At 39.0% G+C, this 20,451-nt stretch overlaps 1 protein-coding gene across 2 annotated transcripts in view; it reads left to right on the forward strand.

Moving 5' to 3' along the window:
* The window catches only part of LOC120428225 (uncharacterized), a 113,164-nt gene that overhangs the window by 65,880 nt on the left and 26,833 nt on the right, over positions 1-20,451 (forward strand). For both annotated transcript variants that reach the window (XM_052710336.1, XM_052710338.1), the window contains exon 4: positions 15,363-15,705. The gene's annotated coding sequence lies outside the window, so the exon portion shown is untranslated. The remainder of the gene's footprint in view (positions 1-15,362; positions 15,706-20,451) is intronic.

A 20,451-nucleotide genomic window follows, 5' to 3' on the forward strand; every position in this document is an offset into this window, starting at 1 on the left:
AAAATCAATAAAAATGGTTGAATATACATTAACATATCTGTTATCAACTATACAACTGATTATTTCATTGATATATACGGGGAAAGTCATTTTTTCGTGTTCCGAAACATGTTTTTTAAAGAAAAAGGTTACAAATTGTTGCGCACCCTAAAAATGATGATCATTATTTTAAAGCAAAAAAAAATGTATCGTCTTTTTTAACCAGTTTCATTAAGATTGATGCCGGGAATCATGAGAAATAAGCGATTTTGTTCTTCAACCCAGCAGAAAGGAATACGATTTTTGGCAAGTAACCTCATTTTGGCACCACCTACATTTAAAACACAGTCGCGCTGCAAAACCTCAATCCACAGACAAACAGACGACAATTCTCACTAACGCCATCTAGTTGTGAAAACGGCAACTGCACAAAATGTGTCTTAACCTAGGTCTTAACACATTTTCAACTAGCTGTCAAATGCGTGGTGAATTCAAATGGCTGTGGTGAGTTTCTTACCACTCAATTTGGCCGTTAAATTGTTAGTTGATGTATTTATTATTGTGACTTTTTCTGTTTATTCTACAAACCGAGTCTTTTCCATCCCTGAACATGCGTCGTTCGAGTGCGCCAGTGGAATTTGGGCGGTCGTCGAGTACATTTTCACGGCTGATTGCTTCCATCGGCGGCGTACTGGTGAAAAGTTGGAGAGGGAGGATCCGTCGCAGCCCCTTTCCTAGTGTATGTGTTGGAGCATGAAGGTTTCCAATAGTGGGCAAATTATAATGGTGGGTGGTCGTCGTTGCGACTCGTGCTAAAAAGTGGGCTGGTCGCATTAACATTTATGGTTTGAATGTGCGTGTGAGTTATTTTGTTTTTTTGCTATCTAGGGCAAAGCAAATGTCGAGCACGATAAGTCACGTGACTGTAGATTGTCAAATCAAGAAAAAGAAAACTTCAAAACTCAAATTTTCTATCAAAGAAGAAACTTTATAAAAAAAATCTCAATGAACGCTCTCTAAAAAGAAGACTAGTAACAGACCGAGACTCTCTTCTCTTTTGAGCATTTTTTCTATTTACCGTAGTAACTTTTCAGAAGGGCATAACCTTGGATCTAAAGAAACAGTCTATCCCACTTGCTCTAGTGGCAATTCACGTTGATTTGAGTGGGATATTGTGATTGTCCAGACGTCAACGGTCGCACAATGTTTGTAAACATAGTTTTAACCAGGACTTTGAAGTCAGAGCTGGTAGAATCGAGTACTTTAAGGACCCGAAGTCGGATTCGGAGCCGGAGTCGACAAATTCTGAATTGCCAGAGTAGGAGTCGCTAAATTTCAGAAGGCGAAGTCGGAATAGGCTGATTTTCAACAACTTTGTTAGCGAGTAGCTGTTTCAGTCGGAATTTGCTACAAGATTTGATATTTTAATTCCATTTCATGACCATTACAGGGACAGCAGTCGACATTAGAATGGTTGTCAAATGAGAGCCCACAACAAAGCACTAGCTGTCAAATGTTAGCCCATGACAAATCAATATTTTTTTAATTTTACATTTTTTTTTCGCAATTTCGCAATAAATTCTTGAAAAAACACGTGAATTGTGTTGCTGATTGAAAATTCTATCATATTATTGGAGATTCCATCATAATATTGGCAGAAAATTCAAATAGAAAAAAAGTGATTTTTCTGTTTACCTTTTTTGCTTTTTTCTTTTGGTCGATCAAAAAGTGCGCCCGTACACTGAGAATCGGCATTACACAGTTTTCAGTTCGTTTTTACACATTTGCATGGGACTTTTGAGTTCAACCAGAATAACATAATTCGTGTTACCGAAGTAATATGTATAATACTGATTCTCAGTGTTTGTCATCTGAACTTCCAAGATGGCGGCTTCTTCGCTACCCCCTGCTATTAACTAATCGCGTAAATCTCTAATTTTATCGTGCTTGAACGACCCCTTTGGCCCGTCCATTTATCGTAAATACAAAGTTGCAAGATTATTATCAAGGAAATATTAAACTGCTCACTACACAACACAAGAAGTTGCAGAAATCCTCTCCATCTACCCTTTTCGCCGTTTCATTAGCTTGCGGCGGTGTTTCAACCTCTAGGAGTCGGTAATGAAGATTAGGTCCCGACTCTGCAGAGGTCGCTCAGGCACATATGTGACCACCATGGCCTGGCAGGTTCGACGGAGTGGCCGGCGAGATTCATAATAAAATTATGAACTTTTTGCACTGTGCACAGTAAATACTATTTAAAATCCATCAGAAGAGGTATAATAGTAAAATGTTCTTAATTTTATCTGAGAGATTTATGGTTAGAGTGAGAGTGTAATTCTCTCAAATTACTTCAAATTTAAGAGATCTTTCCACTCGATTGGTTACTACGCAAATTTGGGTAGGGAAGTTCTGTAAGTTTGATTTTTTCCAATATCGAAAAAACAACTTTTTTTACTGTGAATCGCTCCAAGTTTGTTGCATAAGCCGTTCGCTTCCAGAAGCACGTTCGTGTGCCACTAACCTCTCAACACGAGTGAAAGAGGTTCGACCTGCAGGATGATGCACCCCCAAGAATACCTGCAATCACGTGCAGCGCCGCGCTTCCGCGTGGTGAGTTCTGCGCAATTTATCAAACCTCCAATCGACACACTGCAGTGAATCGAATTGATTCGTGACCGCGGCCGTTTGAGGTCACCGCAGTAGCTCCAGCGATTCGCCGAAAGCCCCCTCGGGCCGGAATTTGTGACGTCAATGGCCCACACAGTCGAGAGCCAGCATAACAAGGTGTTATGCAAAAAAAAAAGCTCGCGACGATCGTTTGAACTTTTTTCAAACTGGCAACACTGCCACTGCCACAGTTGGTTAATCCGGCGCTGAAGAGTTCCACTTCTCGCGGAACTGTTGATGACCTATTGAGAAATTAGTAATTACGCGCGAAACCTCTGATGCCAGCCGCTCAAGAGCCATCGCTGCACTGCCGAGAAGATCGTGGAAAGATTGGCAGCACTTCACCGTGGAAGGCCGGCACTGATTTCAGGAGAGGTTGGAAGCAAAAAAAACAGGGACACTCGATGTTGAAAAGTGCTGATGAGCCAATTGGATAAGCCTTGGTCGGGGTTTGTTTGTGCAACAATTGAGAAATTACCCCAGGAATGCTTTCTACCGCCCGGGTTGTTGTGGGAGGAAATGATCACGAGCCACGCTCGGATGAAGGCCGGAGTAGCACATCGATCATAATCGCGTGGCTTGGAATGTGCCCCTCCAGTTAGCGTTGAATCCCAAGAAATGCCTGTCCTAGGAGAGCTTGGAGAAGGGTCGTGTCGCGATGATCGCGGAAGGAATGGTCATTAACCTGAATTGCTACGGTTGGACAGCAGGACAACCTTCCACTGATGATGATTAGTTTGTTTTGCGAATCGGTGCAAATTCCTATGATTTGGAATGTCAACAAATTACTACACGCAAAACGTTTACAAATATTCATGAACTTTGCGAAAAGATTTCTCTCCGTGCACTTTCCAATACACCTCCATTTCGGACGCGTCGTTGATAGCTCACTCACTCACCACGTTGCGTCACTATTTCGTGGGCAATTTGCTTGCGCTATTCAAATTTTACAAACTACACGCTAAAATTTACTGCGGCACGCCACGACTTTGCCTTAATTTACCTTTCATATCGTGAACACACACACACGCAGATTAGCTTTATTTCGGCACTTTAATTTTCTCTTGTCGGAAAAAAGCAAACAAACAAAAAGCCGAGCGGAACCATAACAACACAAAGTAAACATTGTCCGCGGTCAGTGTGGGAAAAAGGCAATCTTGAGGAAGGAAAATGTGGCCAGGTCGAATTAATTTCTTTCCAGCACGCCAACATGCATCAAAAAGCTAGGGACGCCGCCGCCGGATTTGGGCGCGAAAAATGATTACCTCAGTGCATGCGAATTGGTCATGCTCAAGCCGCGAACAAAAGTGAGAGCCCACGAAGAACTGTCAACGGGTGCGGCTCTCTTGGGTGTACAGTAACCTAAAGCCCAGTGATCGTGTAATCGGCTTAGACATGCACAGTTAGCGGCCGGCGGTTTATGATAGTAAGTGATTGCAGAGGATGATTTCCCTTGTGGATAACTGCGCAGCAAAATGACATTAAGCAAGTTGAATTACATAATTTTGAATTTTGGTAGAAGAGTTTTCGTTAGAGTCAACGATGGATGAATCTTCTTCAACAAAGTGTCAGTGAACACTTACTGGAATAGAATATCGAAACACATGCACATCCGTTTGAAACGGAATTTGTATACGATTCCAATTAGATTCCGTTTCAGAATTCGTATTGAGTTAACTGGGAATGTTACAGCGATTCCACGTTAAATGCGCATCCATTTTTTTTTAAATAATTGGACCCGCATTTTTGTACGGTCATAAGCTGGGTGCTGAAAAAACAGAATGCGTAACGTGATATCCGAATGATCCTCACTGCTCCCCACCAATACAACTGCACTACAGCTGTAAACATAAACAAAGTAGAAGGCTATGTTCAAGCATAAACGTGACATATTTTTTTGAAACGTTCAGGATTTGGTGATGTTAAAGATTTCGCTGTAAAATTAAGTGCATCGCACTTTTTTTGTTCGTAGACTAAACTATGGGCGGCCAAAACAGTTCTTCTTTGTGTTCCACGTGACGAAAAACTGCGTCAGACGTGAAGTGGAATTTTGTGAATCAGAAGAGCAATCAAATGGAAGTTTCGAGATTATGACTCTTTGAAGCGCAGTGTTAATATTGGAGTAAGTTTATTCAATATTATTTGGCAGGTGCCATTCATAGTTACTGATAATTCGTCGCTAACATTTCAAAAACGTCATAAACATTGGTATTGCGTGTGACATAGCGCTTATTTAAATGCTAGCGACTAATTATGAAAAACTCGATTTCAACCCTTTTCTTAAAATTTGTTGACTTCGAATACCTCAAAAGCTCGACGCTTTCGACTTTTTTATTCCCGTCAAAATAAATTATAGATCGATTACAATACTTGCCACTTCTTGGTATCATTTTTCAACCAGTAAATTGGTTCCGCTTTGACAGTTCTGAATTGAGGCTGCTTTGTGGACCACTATCCTGCACCCAGGTCATAAGGATAATCCTAGAAAAGTATGGCCGTTATAAATATTTTTCAAAGTTTATGTCGTTCCTCCCTTCAAATTCAATTTAAATATTTTTTTCAAAAAACATCAATATTTCAATGGAAATAGAAGTCTCCTTAACTGAACTGGAAATGCATTTTTGCAAGGTCGAAAGACATAAGGTCGAATGGACAAAAGGTCGAATGCCAAAGGGTCGGTTGGACAAAACGTCGAAAGGACAAAAGGTTGAATTAAAAAAAAAAACATTTTACAAAACAAAACTTTTGATGTAAGCCAAAATACACAAATATTGAAAAGCAGCTATGAAAAGGTGTTTTGAACTTTTTCCTTTATTTCACTTTTATATTCTTAAAAATGTAGAGGTCTTCTGAATAAAACCTTGCCCCCGGATTGTTGGAGACTTTTTGAAAGGGAAGGGAGGATTTACCTTTAAAAATAAAAATAAGTACGATCGATTTTTTATATACAGCTATGTTTTTGAAGTCAGATTTTTCTTAGGGTCTATTGTGACCATGAAAAAGAGATTGAAAAAGAATAGAAAACTTCGAACAATATTTCAGAAGCTAGACTTTCCCATTTTTCGAAACTATTAAAATTTAAAAAATAAAAAATATTTATTAAGAGGTCGAACTTTTATTTTTGAGGAGCTGCTCATATTTGAAAGAATGGAAAAACTCACAAAAATATTTTGACAATCAATAAAAAGTTGTTTTCAAAAATAAAATAAAAACCCAAAAATATTTTAGAAGTCGATTTGTTTTTGGAAGAGCTGCGACATCTATATCTCACTACAGGCAGCTCGCCCGCACAAGCTGTCAACTTCGGTACCAGAACAAAAGGGAAATGTCAACTTCGGCTCCAGCGCAAAAGAACAGCTGTTCGTTACGGAATCAAAACAAAGCAACTGCGCAAAGTAATTATTGTTTTTATGTAAAATGTTTACCCCAATGTAAGTTTAAAAGTTAGTGTATGTTTGTGAGGTGATTTTTATCAATTTATTTGCAAAATAAACTACTAAAGTAGGGAAGGGGGGGGGAAGACCTCATTTAAAGTTGTACTTTTATCACATGAAACGTTTAACTTAACTACTGTGTAAACTGTGACTTTTACTACAGTAATTCTTATAACAAAAATTGAATAATTAATAAAAGAAATATTTTTATTTTCACTGTGTGCAGTTTGCGCGCGTTATCAATCTCAATCACCCAAGATGGCGGCCTTTAGCATCCCCCTGGAGCTGCCCCTTGTTTGAGAGAATAGAAATACTCACAAAAATATTTTGACAAACAAGAAAAGGTTGTTTTAAAAAATAAAAATTAACCTTCAAAATACTTTAGAAGTAGAACTTTTTTTTTAGAAAAAGAACTGCTCATGTTTGAAAGAATGGAAAAACTCACAAAACTATTTTGACAATAAAGAATAGGTTGTTTTTAAAAATAAATAAAAAACTTGAAAAATATTTAAGAATTCGAACTTTTTTTTGAAGAACTGCTCATGTTTGAAAGAATGGAAATCTTCTCAAAAAATGGTTTGGAAATTATTCTGTTTATTTAAAAAAATATCATTAAAAGAATGGATAAACCTAAAAATAAACTGACAGAAAAAATTCAGATTTTTTTGTGAGAAAATATTTTATTCAAGAAATTTTTATAGTTAATAAGTTTTATTTCAATTTTTTTCAATTCGGTTTTATTGGTGAATAATCAAGATACAATGAGTTATTTTGAAGTGCATAACAGAGTTTTGGAGTTCCTTACAGCTGTGTGTTGCATCATAATCCATTTAGGAACAATTATTTCTTTAACTAAGGCACTAGCAAGAGTAAGAAAAAACTATAAAAAAAAACTTACAGAAATTGCAAAGGAAAGGGGATAGAGAAAGAGAAAGCTTATATATAGATCACAGGTCATTTATCCTTTGTAGATGTGTTTGATCATCAGTTCCCCAAGGGCCAGGAATTGTTCTGCCTTGTTGCGGCAGCTCCGAAACCGCGTCATCATCTCCCCCGCGAGAGCAAAGAACTCCGGCAGGGTGAAGAGATCTTCCCCGGTGACTTCTTGCTGGGCCGTACTGCCGCTACCGGCAGCGACCACGCTGGCGAACGAACGCCCCCAACCAGGAGGGAACGCTGAGTTTTCCGCAGGAACCGTACGCTGTCCAGCTGCAGGAACGGCTGCGCTCGTACTTCGCTGAGGAGGGTGGGACGCTTTCTTCTTCCTCTTTTCCTGCTCCTCGAGGTAGGCCTTGCGCGCGACGCATCCACGGTAATTGCCGGTATGGTTGCCGTCACAGTTCGCGCACTTTACGCGCGGCTTGGTTTGTTCTGCCTTGTCCCCCAAGTCCGCCTTTCGTGGCAGTGCGCACGCCTCCGAGAGGTGTGACTCACCGCACTTCACGCAGCGGGGCCGGAGGTTGCAGTTCCGCGAGCCGTGGCCGAACTTCTGGCAACGGTGGCATTGCGCTACGTCCGTCGGGTTCTTGGTGTAAAACCGCCAGTTTACCCAAAAACCGTCCAACGTTTTAGTCCGCCGCAGGTCTTGGATCTTGACGGTGCCGCGGTCGAAGTACAACAGGTACAGTGTGTGTGTACCTGTCACCGTTGTCTTGCGCGAGAGCACTTTAATCTCCCGCGGTTTTATTCCGGCGTCCGAAAGGTGACCCTTCAGGTCGGAGATCGGACGGTCTTGATAACCCTGCAAGACGACCTTAACAGGGGGCTTCTCGGGGTTGAATGTGTAGAAGTTGAAGTTGCTACGCTTCAATTCTTCAAACACCAGGTCGAAATTCTTTTTGGTCAGTGTGATCACTTGCACTGCCGACTTACCGATTTTCAGACAATATCCGAGGCCTTCCAGCAACTCGTCAACATCGTCCGCTAACGTGTCCAAAACAAAAATTGGAGGTGGTCTACGTTCCGTTGGAGAATTGTTCTTTTTTGACGTCGGCACTTTTTTCCGTGCACGACCATCATCGTCGTCGTCGTCGTCGGTAGTGCTGCTACCGTCAGAGTTGTTATTTTCTTCGTCGTCGCTCAGCATCTGGAACTCGTTCCTGATGGGGATGTTGGCGGATGTTGATGTGCCACTGGTCGTGGCACCGGAAGTACCGGAACGGGTTCGCACTGGTGATCTCGGAACGTAGCCGGGATGTAGTAACTTTTTGTCGATGCCTTCAGCGCTGACGCTCCCCTGCGCGATGGCGGCCGACACGGCGTTGGTTTGTTTACCTTTTTGCACACGGCCGGTAGACGAACTTCGCGGGTTTTTCGAGGCCGCACTCGAACTGCCACGGCCACGGCCGGCCTTTGGCATGCTGGAGAAGCAAACTCGCGGGTAACCACAATCAATTACGGCGAAAAAACTCGAAAAAAACGATGGAGCACTTAGCACTAGCTGCATGCTCTCGTGCGTACACGGAGGGACTTCAGTTAATAAGTTTATAATTATTATTATTCGTTTTGTTATTGTTTTATTGTTTTTGAAAATGCGAAAGTAAGACGTGGGGTGGTCGAAAATAAATGCGTTTTTCCTCGATTTGTCAAAAACTATTTTTTTCAAAAATAATTTTGGCTGAACCGATCTTAGCTCCGGGGCGACTGGGCAATAAAAAAGGATTCATGATTTATGATCATTTTTTGTGTATCGTCAGCAGTGGTTACATTAGGTCTGGGGTATGATATTGGTTCATATACACCGATAAAAAAATATTATTAATTTCAATTTATTTTGGCGAAATGTCATTAACAGTAGTGAGATTGGTTAGGGAATCAGTGCACTTGACAAAACGTGTAGATATCAGTAATATTTCAGTTATCAATTAGCTTACAAATATGGGTCAGTTTTAAAAAGGACGCAAAGGCCATTTACAAATAAATCTGTTTTTGATCGGTAGTCAAGATGTACATAAAAATATTATTTTTAAAATACAACACCACGCCCTCTCAAAAAACAATATCAATGTTCACGTTGACGTCCAGCCCAAGAAATTTTTTGCTTGCTCCAAACGCGAAAAGAAGCACCAAACTTCTAGCAAGTGTCCACCCCATTCGTCATCGTTGACCGCATTCCCCTCCAACAACAGCAATCAAGCCCGGTCAGCGCGCTGTCGCCCAACTGGGTCAAGTTGGGGGCCGCCACTCCAATCTGTCACGTAGAATCTGCATCCACGCCAAGAATTGTTCAAGCTTACCGCGATCGGGTCGGATCTTCCGGAACACTTTTCGAGTAAGCCATCCTCACTCCTTAAGCGTGTTTGCGAGCGTATCTTGGATCTCGCGATGTTCATAAATAATACGAAACATCATGCACCGGCGGGCACGTGCTTTTCTGGTAACGTGAACCTGCTGGTTTAAACTTTAAGTCCTGAGATGATTTACGGCCGCGATATTCCATCTCGGCGTGCGTGGCAGTAAACTTAATTGACCTTGGCGTGGCGCTCCGGAAATCTGACCCCGTTGGGCGTTGACACTGTACGAGTCGTGATCTTGAAGATACTGCTTTGCAGAACCTCCGAAATATGTGCCAAAACTTCCTACTTCAAACAATCGGAAACGTGACCCCGTGCTTAACGACACCAACGTGTTCCAAATAGCTCTCCCCGGTCGTCCCACGCATCAGGTCGGAATCTCAAGTGTAGATTACCGTATGTGTGTGCTAGACCGATCTGAAGTTGTTGTGCTCACAAAACACACTCGACATGAACGTCTTGGGGGAAGAATGCTGCTCTCCAAACGTCGTCGCCGTATCCAAGTTCTCCTCCCGTAGACGAACGTTGCGGACTAGGTTTACGAGCAAAAAATGCAAATCCAGCTCGATTGTCATTCTCGTGCTGGGTGGCTCAAGCTGCGATGTTCATGACCGACTCCACCGCACACGCACATATTGGCGCGACAACGCTGTGTGATGGCATTATTGTCATTATTGGCGCAATAACTGTCTGGACGACCTCTCAAACAACCACTCGAACGCAAGTGCAAGTGTTATTGCTTCGCACTTGTCATCGTCGCGGTGCGTGATCGAGCACTCGAGTACGCTTTTCGAGCTATTCTTGGTCAAGCACGAATGGCTTCATCAACTACTTTCCGCCACGGACAATTGAAACGGACTTGCGGAATGAGTGTTTATTTCAGCGATAGAGAAGTCTCACAAATTTTGAACACCCAAGAGCATGGAATACTTTTTTTGGCTATCGACCTTCCGAATTTAAGGGTCTTGTTGATCCGCCCTCTTCTTAATTTATCAGTGAAAGTTCGTAATCAGAGAAATACTGCATTTAGAAACTTTTTTACCAAGGTTTTTAATCGATAAAATTATCGTTGATAGTATTATCGTCTAACGATAACGATTATGGTTATCGTTATCGTCTGGACACAATTTTGCGTCGTTTGATACCCATATTGCAAAAGGTATGGGTTTGGGAAAAAGCAAACCAAATTTCGCTTCGTATTGCATAATTTGAAAGTTTGAGTATTTTCGAAAAGATACGGAAATTGGTGATTTTTTTTTGTTTTCCTAAAATACTCTAAAAAAGAGAAAAAAGCATACAAAATTTCGCTTCGTTTGATACCCAAAAATTGAGAATTTCCGAAAAAATACGTTAATTAGTGAAAATCTTAGTTAAAAAAAATCAAATAAAAAACTCTAATAAAGTGAAAAAGCACGAAATTTGCATATTGAAAATTTCAAAAATTTTAGTTCTTTCAAAATATTATGGTATTTTGTGAAAATGTTAGTACTTTCAACAAAAAAAACTCTCTTCATGTGAAAAAGTAAACCAAATTTCGCTTGGTGTATTTTCAAAAAAATACGGTATTTTGTGTAAATTTTAGTTAAAAAAAAAACAAACTACAATAAAGTGAAAAAAGCTTGCAAAATTTCGCTTCGTTTGATACCCATATTGCAAATTATAAAAAAAATCAGTACTTTAGAAAAAATCGGTATTTTTTGACCAATTTTGAGTACATATTTTACTTTGAATATGTACTCAAAATACGGAAATTGGTGATTTTTTTTATATTTTCCTAAAAAACTCTAATAAAGTGAAAAAGAATACAAAATTTCGCTTTGTTTGATACCCAAAAATTTTTGTGAAAAAGTTTGTGAAAATTTTAGTTAAAAAAATTTAAATAAAAAACCTTAATAAAGTGAAAAAGCACGAAAAGTTTCACTTCGTTTGATACGCATATTGCAAATTACAAAAAATTGAGTACTTTCGAAATAATACGGTATTTTGTGAAAATGTTAGTATCTTCAGAAAAATCCTCTCGTAATAAGAAAAAAAAAATCACTTTGTTTGCAAATTTTGAAAATTTGATTATTTTTGAAAAATACGGCATTCAGTGAAAATTTTAAATAAAAAAAAACATTTATAAAATGAAAAAGCATGCAAAATTTCGCTTCGTTTGATACCCATATTGCATATTATGAAAATTTGAGTATTTTTTTACCAATTTTGAGTAAATATTTTACTTTGGGACCATCCATAAACCACGTGGACACTTTAGACGCTCCATACAAAAAAGATTTTTTTGTATGGACAATTGCCCATGAAGGGGGGGGGGGGGGTACGAGATTCCCAAAAAAGTGTCCACGTGGTTTATGGATGGTCCCTTTGAAACTTACCACATAAATGTTGAAAATTTTCAACAAAAAAAATATATCCTTAGCGAAAGCATTGAAAATTTAACATAATATAGGGGAACAGCATCTAATTCCAGCGTGCCTCTAATGTTGGCAGGTAAGAACTTTGACATTCAATTAAAGCTAATTAAAAGCGTTTTCAACTGATATCGAGTGATAAAAAGCTCAATAAGAAGTGAGCAAGCAAGTTTATATCATAAGTTTTGCAAATTTAGTTGTTTAAATAGTGAAAATCAGCAAATTGGATGGAATTAGGTGCGAGTGATTAACCTGCCAAAGATACGAGAATTTCCCCTAGTTGAATAAATCGATTTTAAAAATTGAAAAAAAATTACAGTCCATTAACGGCGATAAGATTATCGCCGATAGAATTATCGAAATGACGATAACGAAAGATTATCGTTATCGTTATCGAGCCTCGATCATTTTATCGTTAACAACCTTGTTTATTACCAACTGTTTTCTTGGTTCACCGAAAGGCCACAAATACATCTGAGCAATTCTCTACCAAAACCGGAAATGGATTTTATTTGTATTTTTTTTATTTGGCTCAAACTTTGAGTGGGCCTTTCCTATGACCAAAGAAGATATTTTGTGTCATTGGTTCACCCATACAAGTCCATACAAAAATGGTACGTAAATATTCAAACAGCTGTTGCTTTTGAGTGAATTTTCTGATCAATTTTTGAGGACTATTGAGAAAAAATAAAACTCAATTTCCCAAAATACGTATTTTTTATTTTAGAGATTTTTTGTATGTTTTAGGAGACAAAAATCCGCAACTTTTTAGCTAAAAACAAATCGAAATTTCATACAAAACAAAATTTGACATAATTTTTTGAAATTTAAAAAAATATTTTCAGAAATGGTCACTTATGTTCACTTTTTTTTTAATTCGAAAAACTGCAAATATTTCGTTGAAATCAAACTTTTGGTGACCATATCTTGAAAACGGAGCCCTTTATCACAAAATCTGTAGAGTTCTTTTCGATTGCAAATTCAATTTTACATAAAAAAAAATATGTCAAATTTTGTTTTGTATGAAATTTGTTTTTTTTTTCAAAAATCTCTATTTTTCAAAAAATCATAACTCGGTGGGAATTTTTTTGACCAAAAGTTGCGGATTTTTGTCCCTTAAAACATATAAAAAAATCTCTAAAATCAGAATATACGTATTTTGGGAATTTGAGTTTTTGTGAAAAAAAGTTAATAAAAAATTCGGCACTTTTTTCCGTGTACCTATTTTTTCTCAATAGTCCTTAACAATACCTACAACTTTGTCGAAGACACCAAATTGATCAGAAAATTCACTCAAAAGATACAGCTGTGTGAATATTTACATACCATTTTTGTATGGACAGCTGCCAAAATTGTATGGAGACTTGTATGGGTGAACCAATGACACAAAATAGCTTCTTTGAGCCAAATAAAAAAATACAAAAAATAAAAATAGCCGAAATCGGTCGATTTCGAAGAGAACAGCTCATCTTACCGAATCAGTCGAAAGAGTGACCTCCGGCGAGGACGGAAGTTACGCCGGATTCTCCCTACCAACTCTTCATGCGTTTCGTTTTTCCCAAATATTTTGGACCCTTTCGCAGAGACCTCCGCGGTCGTCTATGCGTCGCATGCGGACCGATTTCGTAATCGTGTCCGCGGCAGGTCTGGCAAATCTTCCGCAAAACCGTTCAGACACAAAAACTGTGACCGCTGCAAATCGCCTCCGGCGATGACGAACGGAATAAATGTGATTGTGAGGGTTTCCCTCCGGAGGAAGCCGGAAATGGTCCGTATCAAATGTGTTTCGAGAGATTGGAATTTTTAGGTGGTCACTTAAACTCGAATTAATTTTATAATTATGATGTGAGCTTATGAGAAAACTAAACATTATCACAATCATACTCCTCAAATTAATACGACCCACAATTCCTGATGTTTTACAACACTGAACGCACGACTTCAGATATAATCCATTTAAATTGAATCAATTTGGATTTAAAAGACAAGTGCCCCCATTTCGCCAAGACCCTTCACGCCGATTACGACCACACCAACCCGTTCGCATGAACTCTCGCAAGATTCTCAAAGAAAGCAAGAAACCGGTTTCTGAATCAGTGTGACTGTTTGAACTTTGCATGCGAGCCTCCTCGCGCACGAGCGATTCACATTCCGGCGAGGGTCGTTCCTCTTCTCTTCCAGCTTACTTCATCGAAGTTCTGACCTACTGTGCCTGGGTTATTCTTCATCCCTTGGTCAGCTGGCGCTGCGCACATGACTCGCTCGTGGTCTTCGCTGCTACCATGACAAATGACCTCATCCTTCCACGATCAATCAAGGTCACCGGTGAAAAAACCCGAAATTCCTTTCAATATTTTGACACAATCACACATCCCAGCGATGAATATCATCATTTTTCGGAGATCGGCAAGCGAAGCACAGCAGTACCGTTAGCTTCTCACTTTTCGAAAGGGATCTCTCATTACCACCGCTTCGCTCGCGTGGAGTCTCCTTTCACCCCTATAATTTGGGCCGTAGCGAGTCGTGCCCGGAGAAGTTGCGTTTTTTTTTACTCGACGATCTGACGATCTAGAGCTAGTGTTAAAAAGCGCGTTCCTCAAATTATGATTCAAATTCGTTGGTTAGAAAAAAAAGCTAACAATTCGTCGTGTTTTTGTGTCGCATGTCAGCTGATTGCGAGTCCCGTATTGATCTGGATATTCGTGTCATCATTTTGTTGAGTTCGTACGCGTGGCATCGCGGCAAATCCGAAATTATAACTCTTCCCCGTTGTCCAGATCAGACTGGCAGTAGCTGGTCATTGATCGGTTGTGTCAGGGTGACCAAACCTTTCATTTAACACATATCAACGAATCGTCTTTGCGGTTAACATTACACAGTAGGCCTGGCTGTAGAGCTTCATTGTGTTTGCTGGTTTGCTACCAAATTTCGTCTTATAATCCGATCATAATATTTACCTTTTTTGACAGTTCTGGCTGTCAAAAAACGTCAATATTTTTACCGGATTACTAGATGAATACAGTTACACTTCTTTTTAAACGTGTAACGTGTTGCCACCCTGCACCGATTGATACCGCGACAGGTTGATGATCGCGCCGTCACGACCTCCAAGGGGGAAACGGTGCCACCGGAGAGCAGAAGGCAGGAACAAGTTCGCCACGCTCATTGACAATCTGGAGCGAGACAAATGCAAACGATGCCGACGAAGGGTCTCGCCAAGTAATCTGTTCCGGACGGTAGCAACAGCTGATGAGGCTCGCGTGAGTGACGCATTTGGCTTTGGCCTCTGGCACCGCGCAACACCCGCAGGTGTGCCGGGTTCAGGATAGAGCGAGGGAAAATTGGGTTATTGGGATGTGTACCTGGAGGGTCTCGTGTCAGCCGAAATGAGAGTGTTCCAATTTTGGAACACACGCCAGACTGGTTAGAACTGGTTCACTTTTCTCTGAACAAAAAAAAAATGATTTTTTCAAGATCATAACTTAATAATGTATAAATCTCCCCTAAACCTTCTGACTGCCTAATCGCACTGAATCTCACATAAAACCTCTTTTTTATGTCCGTGCCCTTTCCAGCTCATTAACGATGAACCCGCCGCGACGGTGCTGCTTTGGCGGACTTTCTGCGCGCAAACCGGACCAACAGTGGACACAAAAGTAAGACCCACGCGAATTGCCACCGTCAGACCACAGGAGAGGACGCCAAGCAGCCAGGTGGTCGTTCAGGTGTGACAAACGTCTAATTTAATCCCGAGTTCCGCACTGGACGTTGGACGCCGGAACAGTCGCGGTGAGGGTCCGGTTGTAAAAAGGGGGTTCTTCTTTTTTAATGAACCGTGTTACCTCCAACGTCGTGGTCAGCAGCGCTTCCAGCAGTAATCGCGACCGGCCAAAGTGACCCATCTTCCAGCAGCAACAGGTGAGTGTGACATTGGGTTTGGCGATAACCCTCAGTTGACTAGTTTGGTCCACAAAGTAAAAATTGTTCAGCTCCTCGAAAAAAAATCGAACGATGGTGCAGTTTCTTTCAAATTACAAAATTAAGTTTTACATTAGGTTTTAAAGTCATTTTCAAGACATAATTCACTACAACGTATTTAATTTGTTAACACTCTGAATCATGGATCAAAAAATCTTTTTAATAATTGAAATCAACTCAACATACAAAAAAAAAAGTTTAATGTTTCAATTTCTGCGATAGAAAGGTTCTCTGCATTTAGTATGTCAAATGAAACCATTTTGCATAATTAGTTTTTACACACAAGTCCCCATACAATTCCACAAGTGTCTCAACAAAGCTCCTATATATCGGTGATCAAAAACGAGGGCTGATTGGGGTAGCGAAGAAGCCACCATCTTGGAAGTTCAGATAACAAACACTGAGAATCAGTGTTATACATATTACTACGGTAACACGAAGTGTGTTATTCTGGTTGAACTCAAAAGTCCCATGCAAATGTGTAAAAACAAACTGAAAACTGTGTAATGCCGATTCTCAGTGTACGGGCGCACTGTTTGATCGACCAAAAGAAAAAAGCAAATATAGGTAAACAGAAAAATCACTTTTTTCGATATAAATTTTCAGCCAATGTTGGGATGGAATCTCCAATAATGTGATAGAATTTGCCATCAGCAACACAATTCACGTGTTTTGCCTTCCTCACTGAGGTAAGGCTATAATCTTGCTCTAAAAATGAACTTTGTATAAAAACGTCGTAGACCCACCTTCATGTATACATATCGACTCAGAATCAAAAACTGAACAAATGTCTGTGTGTATGTGTGTGTGTATGTGTGTGTGTATGTATGTATGTGACCAACAAACTAGCTCATGTTTCTCAGCACTGGCTGAACCGATTTGACCCGAACCTGTTGCATTCGACTTGGTTTAGGGTCCCATAGATCGAGTTTTATACAGATTGAAGTTTCGATAAGTAGTTCAAAAGTTATGTATAAAAATGTGTTTTCACATATATCCGGATCTCACTTAAATGTATGTAAACTATGTCCGGATCCACCATCCGACCCATCGTTGGATAGGTTATCAAAAGACCTTTCCAACGAGTCCAAAACATTGAAGATCTGGCAACCCTGTCTCGAGATATGGCCATTTAAGTGATATTTATGTACTTTTTGGAAGCCGGATCTCACTTAAATGCATGTAAACTATGTCCGGATCCACTATCCGACCCATCGTTGGATAGGTTATCAAAAGACCTTTCCAACGAGTCCAAAACATTGAAGATCTGGCAACCCTGTCTCGAGATATGGCCATTTAAGTGATATTTATGTACTTTTTTGTAGCCGGATCTCACTTAAATGTATGTAAACTATGTCCGGATCCACCATCCGACCCATCGTTGGATAGGTTATCAAAAGACCTTTCCAACGAGTCCAAAACATTGAAGATCTGGCAACCCTGTCTCGAGATATGGCCATTTAAGTGATATTTATGTACTTTTTGGAAGCCGGATCTCACTTAAATGCATGTAAACTATGTCCCGATCCACCATCCGACCCATCGTTGGTTAGGTTATCAAAAGACCTTTCCAACGAGTCCAAAACATTGAAGATCTGGCAACCCTGTCTCGAGATATGGTCACTTAAGTGATATTTATGTACTTTTTTATTCCGGATCTAAAAAATAGATGAAATTTGTGTACAACCCCATCAAATCAGCCATTGTTGGTAATGAGTGAGGAAGGCTCCAACCACATAGGTGGATTAAGTTAGTTTTTTCAGGAGTTTATTGCGAATTGGGGAAAAATTTGACAGCTAGTGCTTTTGTTGTGGGCTCTCATTTGACAACCGTTCTAATGTCGACTGCTGTCAGTTTGCTTCGGTCGGAATAGGGTTGCCATCCCTCCGGGCAACGCCAATAACCTGAAAACGGTGATTGTAAATTTGACTGTACATGAATACATTAAATAAAAAAAATCATCATTTTCTGAAAAAAAGAAATTTTGTGGGCAGAATAATTCATAAATTTTTTTAATCAATTTTTAGTGACATAAAGCTATTTAAATGGATAATTTTATGGACAAACTGATGATGCAAAATGGCTTCTTTCGTACCCGGGCAGACGGTAATAACATAATTCATGCCATTTCAATAACAAATACTGTTAAAATAACAGAAAGTATTATGGAATCTTCTTGAAAAATCCATTTTTGCATAAGAGTTTAATAACAAATTATGTTATCATAACGAAATTTGTTATTGGTCTGATATTGGTTGAAAGCCAAAACAACTCGGGAATAACATTTTTTGTTATGGAAGAATACCGCCAACTGTTATTGGGATGATCGGATTAGTTGTTAAAATAACAAAAAATAATAACAAAGATTTGTTCGAAGAATAACTCAAAGTGTTATTAGTCTGTTATTACAATAAAAATCCAATAACAAAAAAATCATAACGACGAATAACAAATCTTGTTATAAATATCATAAAATGTTATTGGCTTAGTATTTTAAATATCAAAAAATGTTATTCCCAAGTTATTTCCGTCTGCTCGGGTAGAGAATCGGTATTTTCATAGTTCCGGTTTCAGATTTTACACCATCCTGGTGCGAAAATGGCCTCTATCATATTTTTTTGAAAATTGTAAATGTGGTTTTTGGGCATGAGAGACCACCTGTTGTATTTTGGGAATTAAACTTTTGATGGTAAAAACGTAAACAATTGATCGTAATTTTCTTCAATGTTCCTTTTTGTCTGAACAGTTCAAATCAAAACCTACACCTTTGTTGAAGACACCAAAACGATCATATAACTTCTTCTCAAGATACAATTTTTTGAATATTTACATGCTCATTTTGTATGAAAAAATTTGCATGGATTTTAAAGTGTTAGCTTTTTCCAATTATCAATCTTCTTGAGTGAAAATTGTCTTGATAAATAAATCTTACAATTTTTTTTCAATTAAATTTGTCTTATTAGTAAACAATCAATTTAAAATTCCGTATTTCTTTTAACCTAATAGAGTTTTGGAGTTCCTTTCAACTATGGTTTGTACTATAGTTCATTTTGATGTAATTGGATATTCTAACAATGAATTTGGCAAGTTTTGCTCAGGAATAGGATAGAAATAGAAAAGCTTAAAACTAAAATTACAAAGTATTTTACTGCACACTTTTGGCTTGGTTTTCAAAGTCGAAAACTGAAATATTTTTAAAATTTTAGATGCGTGTTTTGATCTTTTTTCTTACAAAAGATCACTTTTTATTTAAGAGCGACTCTCTGAACAATAAAAAAAAATTACGCGCTGATCCCTGATTTGCCTGAGGGGATTGGAAGTCTAAATATAGATCGAGTTTCCTTCAGATGCTTGCTTCTATGTTTAGGCGGGGCCGAACAATGCCCAGCGACCTCGGAATTGGACCGCAAGGAGCTCTGTCATTCTGAAACGGGTCGTTGGAAGCAGCGCGAGGGCTATCACCACCTAATACCCGGGACTGAGATAAACTGTATCAGCATTCGGCATATACAAAGTCTGATACAAAACTATACTTTCCCATAATTTCGCTACCGGTTAGCGGGTATTGGATTGGACCACACACACACACTCACTGAATAATAAAAAAAAAACTTTGCTTTTTTATTTAAAATGTGATTTTGCATCTACAACGTACGTACACGTTCAGCTACAAACGTTTTTTCGACGTTTTAGAAAAAAAAAATTATTTTTAAAGAAAAATCACAAAACTGTTCAATGGATTTTTACCATTTTGTTGTTAAGTTCCATAAGATGCAATTCCTGGTTATATCATGTTAAATTTGATTTAAAAATAATGAAATAGGTTTTTTGAGCAGTAAATTTTTTGTGTGCAAAGGTCAATTTAAAAAAATAATACGTACAATTTATTGATACTATCCAAGAAACTACCCCTGAATTCTTCAGCAACACAATGCCTCTTATCTGGGTAGAACAAGAGAGCACACGAGCATCGAACACCTACAAATTTGTCCGATTTTTTCATTGATTCATTTGAATTCCCAAAAAAACAAGTTTTGTAACGAGTTGCTTACAACATTTTTTGCAATTCTGAAAAACGCTTTCCGAATAGAATTGTGTGTCAAACTCCCATTTGTTAAATAAATTCACCACTAAAATCGAAAAAATATTGAAAAAATAAGTTTTAGATACTAGCACTAAAATGTTCAACTATTCAACACTGGTATCGAAAGCAAAGGTCCTGATTGCTCCAAAAAGATTCAATCACTCGCGATCACAAATCTAAAGCGACGAAAAAACTGCTCTGACCTTACCGTTTGTCACTTCCACACCAATCGCTACCGAATCTCTCACATTGTTCTCCCTCTCACTTTAATCGGGTAGTACAGCGAATGGCTCAGAGAGGCGGATTACGCTACATATATCGCTCAAAGCAAACTCGAAATAGTCTGCGATCAGTTTTGTTTTGATCATTTATTAACCTGCTTAAAATCAATGTTATCAAATCTATTTTGCAATTTTGTTGATAACACAACATCAAAGGCACATTTGAGACAAATTTCTAGCTTTTCAAATACAAATTTACGGCAAACTGTGGTAGTGCAGGCCAAAAGAGCGCCTCTCTGGTATATTGTTGGATTCTCTTCTCTCTGAACGTATTCGTGTGTGACTTGGGTCGACGGACGGAGTAGGCAAAGAAATTCACGA

The sequence above is a fragment of the Culex pipiens genome, chromosome 3, assembly GCF_016801865.2.
Source record: "Culex pipiens pallens isolate TS chromosome 3, TS_CPP_V2, whole genome shotgun sequence".
In the NCBI taxonomy this organism is placed as follows: domain Eukaryota; kingdom Metazoa; phylum Arthropoda; class Insecta; order Diptera; family Culicidae; genus Culex; species Culex pipiens.